Below are 11,816 nucleotides of genomic sequence, written 5' to 3' on the forward strand. Positions count from 1 at the left end.
ACTATAACCTCGGGTGCGTGTTCATTTGGCTTCTCACCTAGAAGCCTAGCATCGACCTCTCAACCACTTCTCAAAGTGATCGCCTTCACATGCTCTCTAGGGTTGGTCTCAGTATTGCTCGGTAAACTTCCATGTGGCCTTTCCGATAAGGACTTCACAATCTGACCCACTTGATTTTCAAGATTATGTAAGGAGAAGGTATGGTTGCGAAGTGTAGCCTCAACTGATTCAAACCTTGTATTTGACGATTGCACAATCCTAGTTAAGGCCTTTTCCAAATCGGTCATTGAGGTTTCCAAACCTGAAACTTTGTTTTCCACATTTGGGCCTTGTTGTTGGAAACCCGGTGACCCATGGCCTTTTGTGGACCTTGTTTGCTCCACGAGAAATTGGAATGATTCTTCCAACCCGTATTGTAGTTGTTGTTGTATGGGTTCCATTGAGTTCTCATGCTATTACCTACAAAATCGACGTTCTCAATCGAAGATGCATCACTAATAAATATTGGGCAATCGGAGGGAGCATGTCCTCCACTACACCCGGTGCAAGTAATCACGGCTGCTACTCTGTTCGAAGTAAGAAGATCTAACATCTTACTCAATGATTCCACTTGAGCCGCCAACGAAGTCACTGCATCTATCTCATGGAGACCAGCCATCTTTTTCTTCTCCTTGGCATCCATTGGTAGCGGTTTAACCCCATTTCTTCAATTAATTGACTGGCCTCACAGGGGGTCTTACTACCAAAGATACCTCCTATTGCAGCATCCAAGAGTTATCTTGTACTCGGATTCAGACCGTTGTAAAAGGTCTGAACAATCATCCACTCCGGGAATCCGTGTTGCGGGCACTTTCTCAGGAGCTCCTTGAACCTTTCCCATGTCTCAAATAGAGACTCCAATTCCAATTGCACAAAGGATGAGATCATATTCCTAAGCTTTGCAAATTTTCCGGGAGGGAAATAACGGCCAAGAAAAGCTTCTACCATCTCCTCCCATGTGGTAATTGATGCTTTAGGTAATGAGTGTAGCCACTGCTTCGCTCTCCCTTTCGAGGAAAATGGGAAGGCCCTCAACTTGATGGCATCATCCGTTACCCCATTTATCTTCAGCATATCACACACCTCGAGAAAGTTCTCTATATGACTCTTTGGATCCTCATTGGCCAAATAATTGAACTCCGTGGATTACTGCAACATGTGGACGAACACCGGCTTCAGCTCGAAGTTCTGAGCTGTAATCGGGGGACGCACAATGCTCGATTATATCCCCAATACTGAAGGTCTAGCATATTTGTATAATGTCTGCTACTTCTCATTCTGTTTTCCCATGTTTTCAGATTCTTCAACTTCCAAATCAGCTAGATTAGACTGTTCATGCACAGATTTTTTCCCTTTTTTTCTAAGTGGCACTGTAGCATCAACACAATACCAAGGTCACTGTAGCTGCCACTGTAGCACCTGGAGAGTTTCAAGTCAGGAATTGAATCATGGCATACGGCCTTAATGCTGCCCGATATGGAGCCAGTGATGATCATTGTAGCTATAAAAGAAGATGTTTGTTTCAATGCATACTGGCTCAATGAGGTGCTCATTGAGCCAGTATGGATACTATTCCTAGAGCATTTGTGGAGTTTGCCTGCCCCAAACAGTGTCAATGAGGGGCTCAATGAGGTCCTCATTGAGCCAGTATACCACCTCAATGAGGTCCTCATTGAGCCCATTTTTGGAGAGTGATTGTCGGGGGTATATGAGGGACTTTTGGAGGACTTTTGGGAGACTTCTTCTTGGCCTCTTGGGCAACCGCAACCACACATCCTTGAGGCCTTCCGGCCATCTTTCGGTGATGATCCTTGTGGGAAACGAGCACACATCATCACCAAGAGGGAGAGGAGCATAGGAGAAGGAGTTGGAGTGAAGTTTTAAGCCACCAATGCATCACCATTCAAGGCTTCATCGATCCAAGGAGATCAAGACCGTAGAGGGAGTTTTCTTGCTTCTTTATTGTCTTTCTTTCCTTGTATGTTGTATAAGTATCCCTTGTCATGAGGGATTAACTTATTTTGGTGTTTGGATGTGGATGAACCCTAGGGTGTATTCTTGTGTATGAACTTGGGATGTTGTTCTTCATTGAATTTGATGGTTGTTTGAGATTGAATCTTTCATGCTTTCATGTCTAGAATTACATGTATGGAGAGATCCGTAATTCTACTATGAGTTGTATGTGTAGATGTGACCTACTCACGTATACTAGATCTAGGGAAGGTTGAAAGGAATTTCTTATGCCGACATGCCGAGAGATTGGGTATTGGTTGCCCTCCAGTGCTAGGTTTAAGCCAAAGAATAGTAGGTCTACTCCTATTAGAGATTTCCTTAAACTCATTGCAATCGTAGGTGGGTTAATCCGGAAGAGATTCCGATTAACACTCGTATGGGATTAGCGGTTAACTGCCAAGAACTTGGGGTTAACCTATTTATGAGATCTCTAGGTCTTAAATGCCGTTAATACACTTTTAACCATCCAAGTTTGGGACTTAATGACAATCCTAGTGGGATTCTTTGTCCACACAACACCTTCTCTTGCTTGGCACTCCCTTGTTTATTTATTTATGTGTGTTAGTTACCCGACCATTGGATTAGCTTAGTTTAGTTTATTTTATTTTATTTGTTCTTCCTACTAAGAGTCATATGCTAGATAATAGATGAAGAGTGAGTAATAATACATCCTTGGCCCCGTGGAATACTATGACCCCTGTGTCACTCACAAGGTATTACTTAGCGATCCCGTACACTTGCGGGCAATCAATCAGTTCCCTCGGGTCATAACCTGGAGCTGCACCAAAAGAAAGGAAACAAAATCAGAATGATGATAGAATAAGGAAATATGAAATAGAATGAATAAATTAATAGCTAAGATAAACAAAGTGCAAAGTATCTCTAAACGCCTACTCCCCGGTAATGGCGCCAAAAACTTGACACGTCCGAATATGCGTGTACACAGCAAGTGCACGGGTGTCGAAGTAATAATCTCAGATGAGTGGGTATCGTATCCACAGAGAGTAGGGAATAAAGACACTTCAATTGTTTCTTAACTAATGTGGAAGATGAATAGTGATAAGTGTGACAAGATTCAATTCTCAAGAGTAAAAGCAACAAGAAAGAGAGCACAAGTAAAGGAGAAGGTAAGGCAATCGATAAAGATGGGGTACTCGGATATTGTTCCGCCTAGTGAGTCATGGAAACCTCTATTATGCTTCCTAATTAATGCAATAGTGAGTCATGGAAATCCTTAATTGCATAGTCCCAAATCTAAGGTTAACCATGACTAACTCTATACATGTCCCAGAGGAGAAATCGAACAATCTCAACACCTCGCACTCGTATAGAATTACAATGAGCTCAAGGGATTCCAAATGATAAACCCTATTCCTATGTATAGACCTAACCCTTTGGTCTAGGTGAAAGATCCCTAGCACAAATTAAGCCCTAGATGCTAAAATCACTTCAACGCTTCACTCCGTTGCACTCGCAACTAAGCCCCATTGGAAGGACATCCCTTAGCCCATTCACTCTACTATGGCCGCAAAAGAACTCTTGGAACATGGAGGTAGCATAGATCACACCGGAGGAGAAAGGGGATGCTCCACTACCTCTCGACTCATCTTCTCAACCCTCTCCAATCTAGTTTTGTTTAACTCTCATGGTGTGTCACTCACTCACAAGAGTTACCATGAAGAACTCTCAACCCTAGTGTCACTCTAGGGGAGTATTCATACCATGAAGAACTCTCAACTCTAGTGTCACCCTAGGCCGTTTGCCCTATTTTTTAGGGACTTTTGGCGAGGCTTTTCGCGAGCACTTTGAAAGCAAGGCGGCTAGGGTTTTGGAGAAGGTCTTTGGCGATATTGGGGGGCGTCCATCACCAACTTTGATCGATCTTCTCTCCATCATAGCATAGAGGGAGCCTTCAGCGACCTAGCTTCGAAGAAGGATTCTTCAAGACGTTGGGCGACCCATCAAGGCCATCATCACGAATTTAAGGGGGTTTTACTTCATGGTTTTCATTGCTTTTAATTGTATTCATCATTGTTTTGTAACTTGCTCCATGGAGGGCTAAACCCTAGTAGGTATTTGGGCATGTGAACCCTAGGATCTATGTTTTTGTATTGATTTTCTTTATGTTTCTATTAAATCCGAGTTGATTTGAGTTTTAATCTTGCATTCCCATTGCTTGCTTGTTTTATTAATCCTTGTGGTTAATTGGATTTGCATGATTTGTTACATTGATGAGAGAGAGATCTCCATTAGAGTTAGAACTTCAAGGTTAAAGAGGGTTGAGAGGGTGAGTCATGAGATAGTGGAGTGTCCCCTTTCCCTTTCGATTGAGTGTTTCCTATCTCCGTATTTCCTACACTCTTTGCAACCATATTTGGTGTGAGGTGTGAGATTGAGAGATTTCTCCACCGGGACCTTGTAGGGGGTTAGGGATCCTTCACTGGGAAATAGGGTTGGATCTATCTTTAGGAATCAGATTCACTCTTAGGTGTCCCTAGAGAGTATTGCGGTCATATAGGGTGTGAGGTGTTGAGATTGAGATATTTCTCCGCCGGGACCTTGTAGGGGACTAGTACCGGTGGCTTGGAGGGAAGGGACCGGTTGTTCTTTGACTACCTCGACTCATTAGACTCGGTTTAGAAGCATTTAGTGAATCTTGAGCTTCATGTTAGATCCTAGGGGGAGCATTGTCCGGGTACCTCATCTTTATTGATTGAGATCTCCTTTACTTGTTTTTCTTACCCGTTTTGTTGCTTATTAATTCTCTTGCAATTAGTTCATTTCATCACATCCATTGATTTCGACTAGATAACTAAGAATTGGTTAATACTAATACTTCCGTTCCCTATGGATTTGACTATCCACTCACCGGGGTAATTATTACTTCGATAGTCGTGCACTTGTGGTTTACACGCATATTCGGACATGTCACTATTTAACTAAAGCGAAGATGATTTAAGAGTGGTGCGAACAATATCAATGCAAGTAAAAATAAAGAAAAGAAGAAAGAGGCATAATAGAATATAAGGAGAGTCAGTCGATAGAAAATGGGGCACCCGGACTTTGCTCACTCTAGGATTATTGTTTCAAGAACAAGACTAATCATTATGTCTCTTAACTGATGTTTAATGAGTGGCGGTATTTATCAGGGCTGGAATCGGGTATCCACATGGGCATGCGGAATTTCCACACGGCCGTGTGGATCTCCAGAAGTTGATTTTCTATGAGCTGTGAATAGTAACTGCCAAAGTGATTTTGATACATCGATTTTGCTACAGTAAACTACTACAGTACTGATAAATGTTTGTGTACTAAAAATATGAAGTATTCTTTTCTTACGATGAGACTTACTTTTATCAGATTTTATCGCTAATGCATATATTTTTGTGTTCTTTTGTGCATATATGGTTGTGGAGTCAAATAGAGAAGAAAGAAGCTAAAGTAGATTATGAATGTATTATGTGAATGGAATCTTGAAGTGAACACATGAGAAGATGCAAGTTATGCTAAAAAAACATATGAGTATGTACCATACTCCATTGTGATCAATAGATTATGTAAATTCGAGGGTCACAAAGGTAGTCACAGTCATGTGTTCTGATAAGTGTCTAAATGTAGATGTTTTCATGCATATATCGTATTCACTTTGCATGTATTTTGTGAGGTTTAATGCCCGTTTTACGCTCAATCGTCTATTATTTGCTTTGTAGGGCATAAGGAAGCCATAGAGAATAAGAAGATATCATTTGGGTGAAAAGAGAAGAAAACAGGAATTTCATACTACACCCATACTACCCAGTATGGGGGCCGTATGCACTGTAGCAGCAGATTGATTTTAAGTGTCTGCCCAGATTTCCATACTACCCAGTATGGGGGCCGTATGCACCTCGTATGGATCGTGAATCTAGGGTTTTTGGGTGCTATACGACCCCCATACGACCCGTATGCCTCGGGGGGGGGGTATAAATACCAACTTTTAGGGCAGAAAAGAGGACTTTTTGGTTGGCCCTTTTCTTGGCCGACTTTGGGAGAGCACTTGGGAGTTTTTGGGCGACCTTGGGGAGGAGAAGAAAGGCAAGGAAGCTAGAAGATCATCCAAGCCCAAGGTCCAAGATTCTCAAGGCAAGAAGGCAACATCATTCAAGGGGAGATCTACGACGATTTGAAGGAAGGAGACCCGCGGCTAGAGGAAGCATCATTTGGCACTCCTTTGGTGGGGAAAGCGTCATTCGGCACATTCTTCACCTCCTCCTTCACCATGTCATCTAGGGAGTGTCATTTATGCTTTTGTTTCATGTTTTGTTTGTTTGTATTGCTTGTTGTGGGATGATGACACACTAGACCCCCAAGGCCACCCGGTGTTGGTGAACCTTGGGGGGTTTTATTATGTATGTTGGATGATAACTTATTAATTCCATGCTTGGGTAATTTTGAGATCTAGTCCATTGTTTTCATGCTAAGTGCTACACTAAGGAGAAATCCGTAGCTCTTTTATGAGTGATGCATGTAGATGTGACTTGCTCGCATGTATTAGATCATGAATGGATTAGAAGTGGATACTTGTATCATCACGCCGAGAAATTGGGTGTTTGGTAGCCCTCCATGTAGGTTTAATCCGAAGAAGAGTAGGTTTATTCCTAAGTGAGATTTCCTCATACTTAATGCAATCGTAGGAATGTAGATTTGGAAGAAATTCCTATCTATGTTTGTATGGGATTAGGGTTCAATCGCCGAGAAATTGGTGTTGTTCTAATCTTGAAATCTCATGGTCCATTTTTACCCTTGCATCTTTAGATCATCATTCATGTTGCATGATAACCCCTCAAGGGAATCCACATCCATAGGCCTTTGCATTATATTGAATTTCTTGCTTGCTCATTGCTTGTGCTCTCTAATTTGTTCATAACCTTGTTTTAGCTTTAATTACATTTAGTAGAGTAAAATCCATCATTTGAGATCTTAGGCTTGATAATAGCTCGAGAAGGAGTAATAGGAGATCCTTAGCCCCATGGAATACGATCCTCGCGCCTTCAAGCGAGGTATTACTTGGCAATCCCGTACACTTGCGGGGAAGCAATCAAGTTTTTGGCACCGTTGCCGGGGACCTTTAAAGAATTCTAGGAAACTTTTAGATTATTACTCTAGCCATTTATCTTTTCTTTTGTAAATATTTGTCTTTCTATGTTTCTTTTACCCCTTTTGTCCATATTTATTTATTTTTCTTCTTAATTGTTTTCTTTGTTAGCTTATTGATTTTAGTTTTACATGTTGACACAGGGCCATGGATTTTCAACAACGATTGTTGGCCGCCAAAATTTTTGCATTTCAAGAAAAGATAAAAAAATTTCTTGCTATACAAGAAAGGCAAGGTTACAATCCACATTGGAAAGGGCACCAAAGTTCTTCAACACATCATCATACTCAACAATGGGATTACCCTCACCAAGGATTGCTACAGGAACCCTCTCTTCAAAAACCGTGGCATTACCAACCTCCAGTCGACCGTAGTAAGCAACTTAATCGTTGGGGATTCAATACACAAGATGTTTTTGCAAGTTTCATGGGGTATGCGGATGCCGAACTTGAAGCTATGAATGCCAAAAATTTTAATGCTCAATAATCTCTTCAAAGTGTGGAAAATAAGATGGGAGAGTATTCCAAAGAATCAGTCAAATTACCACCATCTATAGAAGCCCTAACTGAAAATGGCACAAGAGATGAAGAGAAAATCAATGAGATTGTGGTGGATGCTCATATTGAGGTGTTGAAGGTGGAAGAAGCAAATGATGTAGCATCAATACCTTTTGAGCAAATGTTAGAGGTTTCACCTCAATGTGAAATTGAAGAAGAAAAGGGGGAGGATGGCATCATGGTCATGAAAACATGTAAGGAAGTAGAAGAAACTCAATCGACCACATGTGAAGATGCTACTTGCCTTAACATAGATTTTTCCATCCATCCATCAATTTTAGTCAAGTGCAAAAACAAAATTCCAGGAATTGTATTTGAAGATGTGGGGAGGAAACCAATGTCATCCTTGAACCCACCAATGTCGGGCTTGGACAATTCCCAACCAAAACGTTTTCCTTGGCGGCCCAAGCAAATGTTATGGCCACTTGAAGTTCATCACACCATGGTTGAGAAAAAAATTGTGGGTAGGATGTCAAAGCCGCCAATTGTTCCACCTATGCAAAGCTTCACTAGTTCTCAACCAAACGTGTTCCCAGGGAAGCCCAAGCAACTCCTTTTGATGATCCAAGGCAAATTTCCAAGAGTCGAGGAAGAAAATGTGGGTAGGAGGTTGAGGCCATCCAATGACCCACCCATGCCGAGCTTAAACAACTCTCGACAAAAGCTTTTTCCTTGGAGGCCCAAGCAACTTTGTGGTGGAGTAATAAAAGGAATTCTTGTCGGGACCAAAGAAGAAGTGGGGAGGAGGTACAAACCATCTAAGGATCCACCCAAGTTTCAATCGCACAATTCCCAGCCCAAGCTCTTACCGTGGAGGCCAAAAGGTAACTCATTATTGGCCTTCAATTTAATACCATCCCACAAGGTATGTTTCGTATTTCTTGGTGGTTCTTATGCAACTTCTAGTCGGGATGAACACACCATTTGCAAGCCTCCTTAGGTAAGAAAAAGGTACGTTAGGCTTGTGACGTTAAACAAGCGCTTCTTGGGAGGCAACCCAAGCATTCGGGGGTGTTTTCTTGCATTTTTCGTACTTTAGGTCTTAGTACATTTCAATTTTCATATTTCTTAGACTTGCTTGTGCTTGAATAAGTTTATGCTCACTCCCTTGACACTTGTTCTCATCGATTTAATTGTGGTGTATTTGTGCAACTTCTTGACAAACTCATGTTTAGGTGCCAATTCATGCTCTAGATCGTCGTTTTATTCATTTCATTCATTTTTGGAGAAGTCTTTGAACTTGCTATTTCATTTTTGTATCATTTGAAGAAGGATTTTGGGGTTTAGAGAGCAAATTATAGTCATGCAGCCATCCATAACCCGTATGGAGGCCCTCTGTGCCATTTGGGGCACCAAACAGAGCCTCGGCTATGTCCCAGATGGCCCCCCATACGGCCCCCCATACTTGGCCGTCTGTGACACCATCCAGAACACCCGAGAATGCTTCTCAGGCCATACGACCCCCATACAGGGCCGTATGGGGGCCGTATGGCTCGGTTCTAGCCCATTTAACACTCCTCTCTCTTTTCTCTCTTCTCTTTCTTCCATTTTCTTCTTTTCTCTCTTTTTCCACCGATTTTTTCTCTTCTTTCTCACTCATTTCTTAGCCAAATCTCCTCATTTTTTCTCCTAAATCTTCTCCTCATCCATTTGAGACGTCAATCTAGTAGTTTTCCTCAAGTTTAACGCTAGTTTTCTCAAGATTTCGTCGGTATGCTTTTTCAATGCCCTAGTTTTATCTTTTTTATTTCTTGGGCATTCTTGGAGCTTTTGTGTGGAATTTCTTTAACATTTTACTTGGTTTGTATGGTGTGATTGTTATGGATGAAGTCTCCCTTTAATTTATGTAAAACGTTTTTTGATTTTCATGTTTTTGGGGTGGTTCTTTCGAAATGAACAGTAACCATACGGCCCCCATACGGCCGTATGGACACGATACATTATATTTTTCATTGTTTCTTCATCCCATGCACTAAATTTGAATTATATTGGATTCCTCTATGCTTGATTGGGTTTTTCATGTTTCTTAGGAATGTTGTGGATGAAGAAATTGACAATCAACCATGGAGTGATATTTGCACCACATGGGTGACCACATGGAACAAGTTGCCATGTTGTGATGAGAGACCTAATTCTAAGGACAAGGATAAGCATGGAGACTTTATTTTATTGTTTAGACTTTATTTTCTAGTTTTTGTGTTCTCTTTGTATTTTGTTTTAGTTTTTGCGTGATTACTCCCCATCTCTTATTTGTAAATTTTTGTGGAATGATGATGTCCCCTTTTTGCCTCGCAGGGCATTGAGGGAATTTGGTGAGCTTCCCTAGTTCTCAATGGAGGTCGAATGAGACATGTATTGCTCACCACACCTTTTGTCAAGTCATACCTCACGCCGAGCACAAGTTGAACCGGGGAGTTCGTTTTCACCCTCCTTTATTATTTGCATTGCTTCATCTTGCATATTTTTCATGATTAGTGTACATTGAGGGCAATGTACAACACTAAGTGTGGGGATGGGTGTATTTCATGTTTTATGATCATTTGCTACATGCTAGTGTTACCTATGATGGCTTTGTTCATTCTTGTAAGATTCTTTTAGCTTGGACTAATGATTGATAGGAGTTACTTGTTTCTATGCTTTATTGAATCCTGTTTTACCCCTAGTATTGTCATGTGCACTGAATTGTTTGTCGATGCCCTGGGAATAGCCAATGTGACTACTCTCTAACTCTCTTGTATGCGTAACACACTACTTTGAGTACTTGGCCTTAGAACACTAAGTTCTTTCCTTCAATGGACTCTTAAGAACTTCTATGTCTTGTTGAGCTAATCCTAGTTTTGTGTCATGTAGAGTACTCTGAAGATGTGATCTAGGGTGAATGTGAAAAAGAAAATGAAAAAAATGAAATGAATGAAAAAGAAAGAGAGTCTATGTCAAGATTCCTCCGCTCGAAGCATGAATGCGCTCTATGTAGACCTGAATCGAGTAGTTGGGTGGCTCTTTGTGCCTAACTAGCATGTGCACCCTCCAGAAAGATTTCAAAATGTTGTTGGTGCAGTCTACGTTAGTCGGACTCGAAAAAAAAAATGAATAATGAAATGAAAATAAAACCTAGTGATCTTTTTGAGTATCTACCAAAGGTTTTGAGTAGAAAGTGGACTTAGTTTCAAGGTAAAGAATTAGAAAGATCTTATTTGGCCATTGAAGTAGCACTTAGTAGTTTAAGACTTAGTATTCTTTGTAAGTGGAGTGATTAGCATCTAGAGTCTGCATCTGATTGAAGTCCTTAGGCTAGACCGGATCAGGGCATATGAGATATAAGATTCACTTACACTGCACGATATATATAAGAGGGCGTAGACAGGATATTTTTTTATTATGTTTATTGACTATGACTCAACATCTATGTATCATTGTCCATTGCTTTTTGGAGTCATATATTTACTTGATGCCGAGGTAGTGCATTTATCCACTTCTCGCCTCTTTGTTTTTTTCATGAGTTGTTTGCTTTGGGGACAAGCAACGCTTAAATGTGGGGATATTTGATAAGTGTCTAATTGTAGATGTTTTCATGCATATATCGTATTCACTTTGCATGTATTTTTGTGAGGTTTGATGCCCGCTTTTGCGCTTTAATCGCTCTATTATTTGCTTTGTAGGGCATAATGAAGCCATAGAGAACAAGAAGATATCATTTGGGCGAAAAGAGAAGAAAACAAGGAATTTCATACTACCCCCATACTACCCCAAGATGGGGGTCGATGCATCGTAGCAACAGATTGATTTTTAGTGTCTGCCTGATTTCCATACTACCCAGTATGGGGGCCATATGCACCCCGTATAGATCGCGAATCTAGGGTTTTTGGGTGCTATACGACCCCCATACGATCCATATGCCTCGGGGGTATAAATACCAACTTTTAGAGCAGAAAAGAGGACTTTTTGGCTGGCCCTTTTTTGGCGAACTTTGGGAGAGCACTTGGGAGTTTTTGGGCGACCTTGGGGAGGAGAAGAAGGGCAAGGAAGCTAGAAGATCATCCAAGCCCAAGGTCCAAGATTCTCAAGGCAAGAAG

At 41.2% G+C, this 11,816-nt stretch overlaps 1 non-coding gene across 1 annotated transcript; it reads left to right on the top strand.

Annotated features, from left to right (window-relative positions):
- The first annotated feature begins 832 nt into the window (after positions 1-832).
- LOC120252144 lies at positions 833-939 on the top strand. The gene has a single exon (XR_005533690.1). It is a non-coding gene; the product is annotated as a small nucleolar RNA R71 (small nucleolar RNA).
- Positions 940-11,816: the final 10,877 nt, after the last annotated feature.

Source organism: Dioscorea cayenensis, chromosome 20 (assembly GCF_009730915.1).
Source record: "Dioscorea cayenensis subsp. rotundata cultivar TDr96_F1 chromosome 20, TDr96_F1_v2_PseudoChromosome.rev07_lg8_w22 25.fasta, whole genome shotgun sequence".
Classification (NCBI taxonomy): domain Eukaryota; kingdom Viridiplantae; phylum Streptophyta; class Magnoliopsida; order Dioscoreales; family Dioscoreaceae; genus Dioscorea; species Dioscorea cayenensis.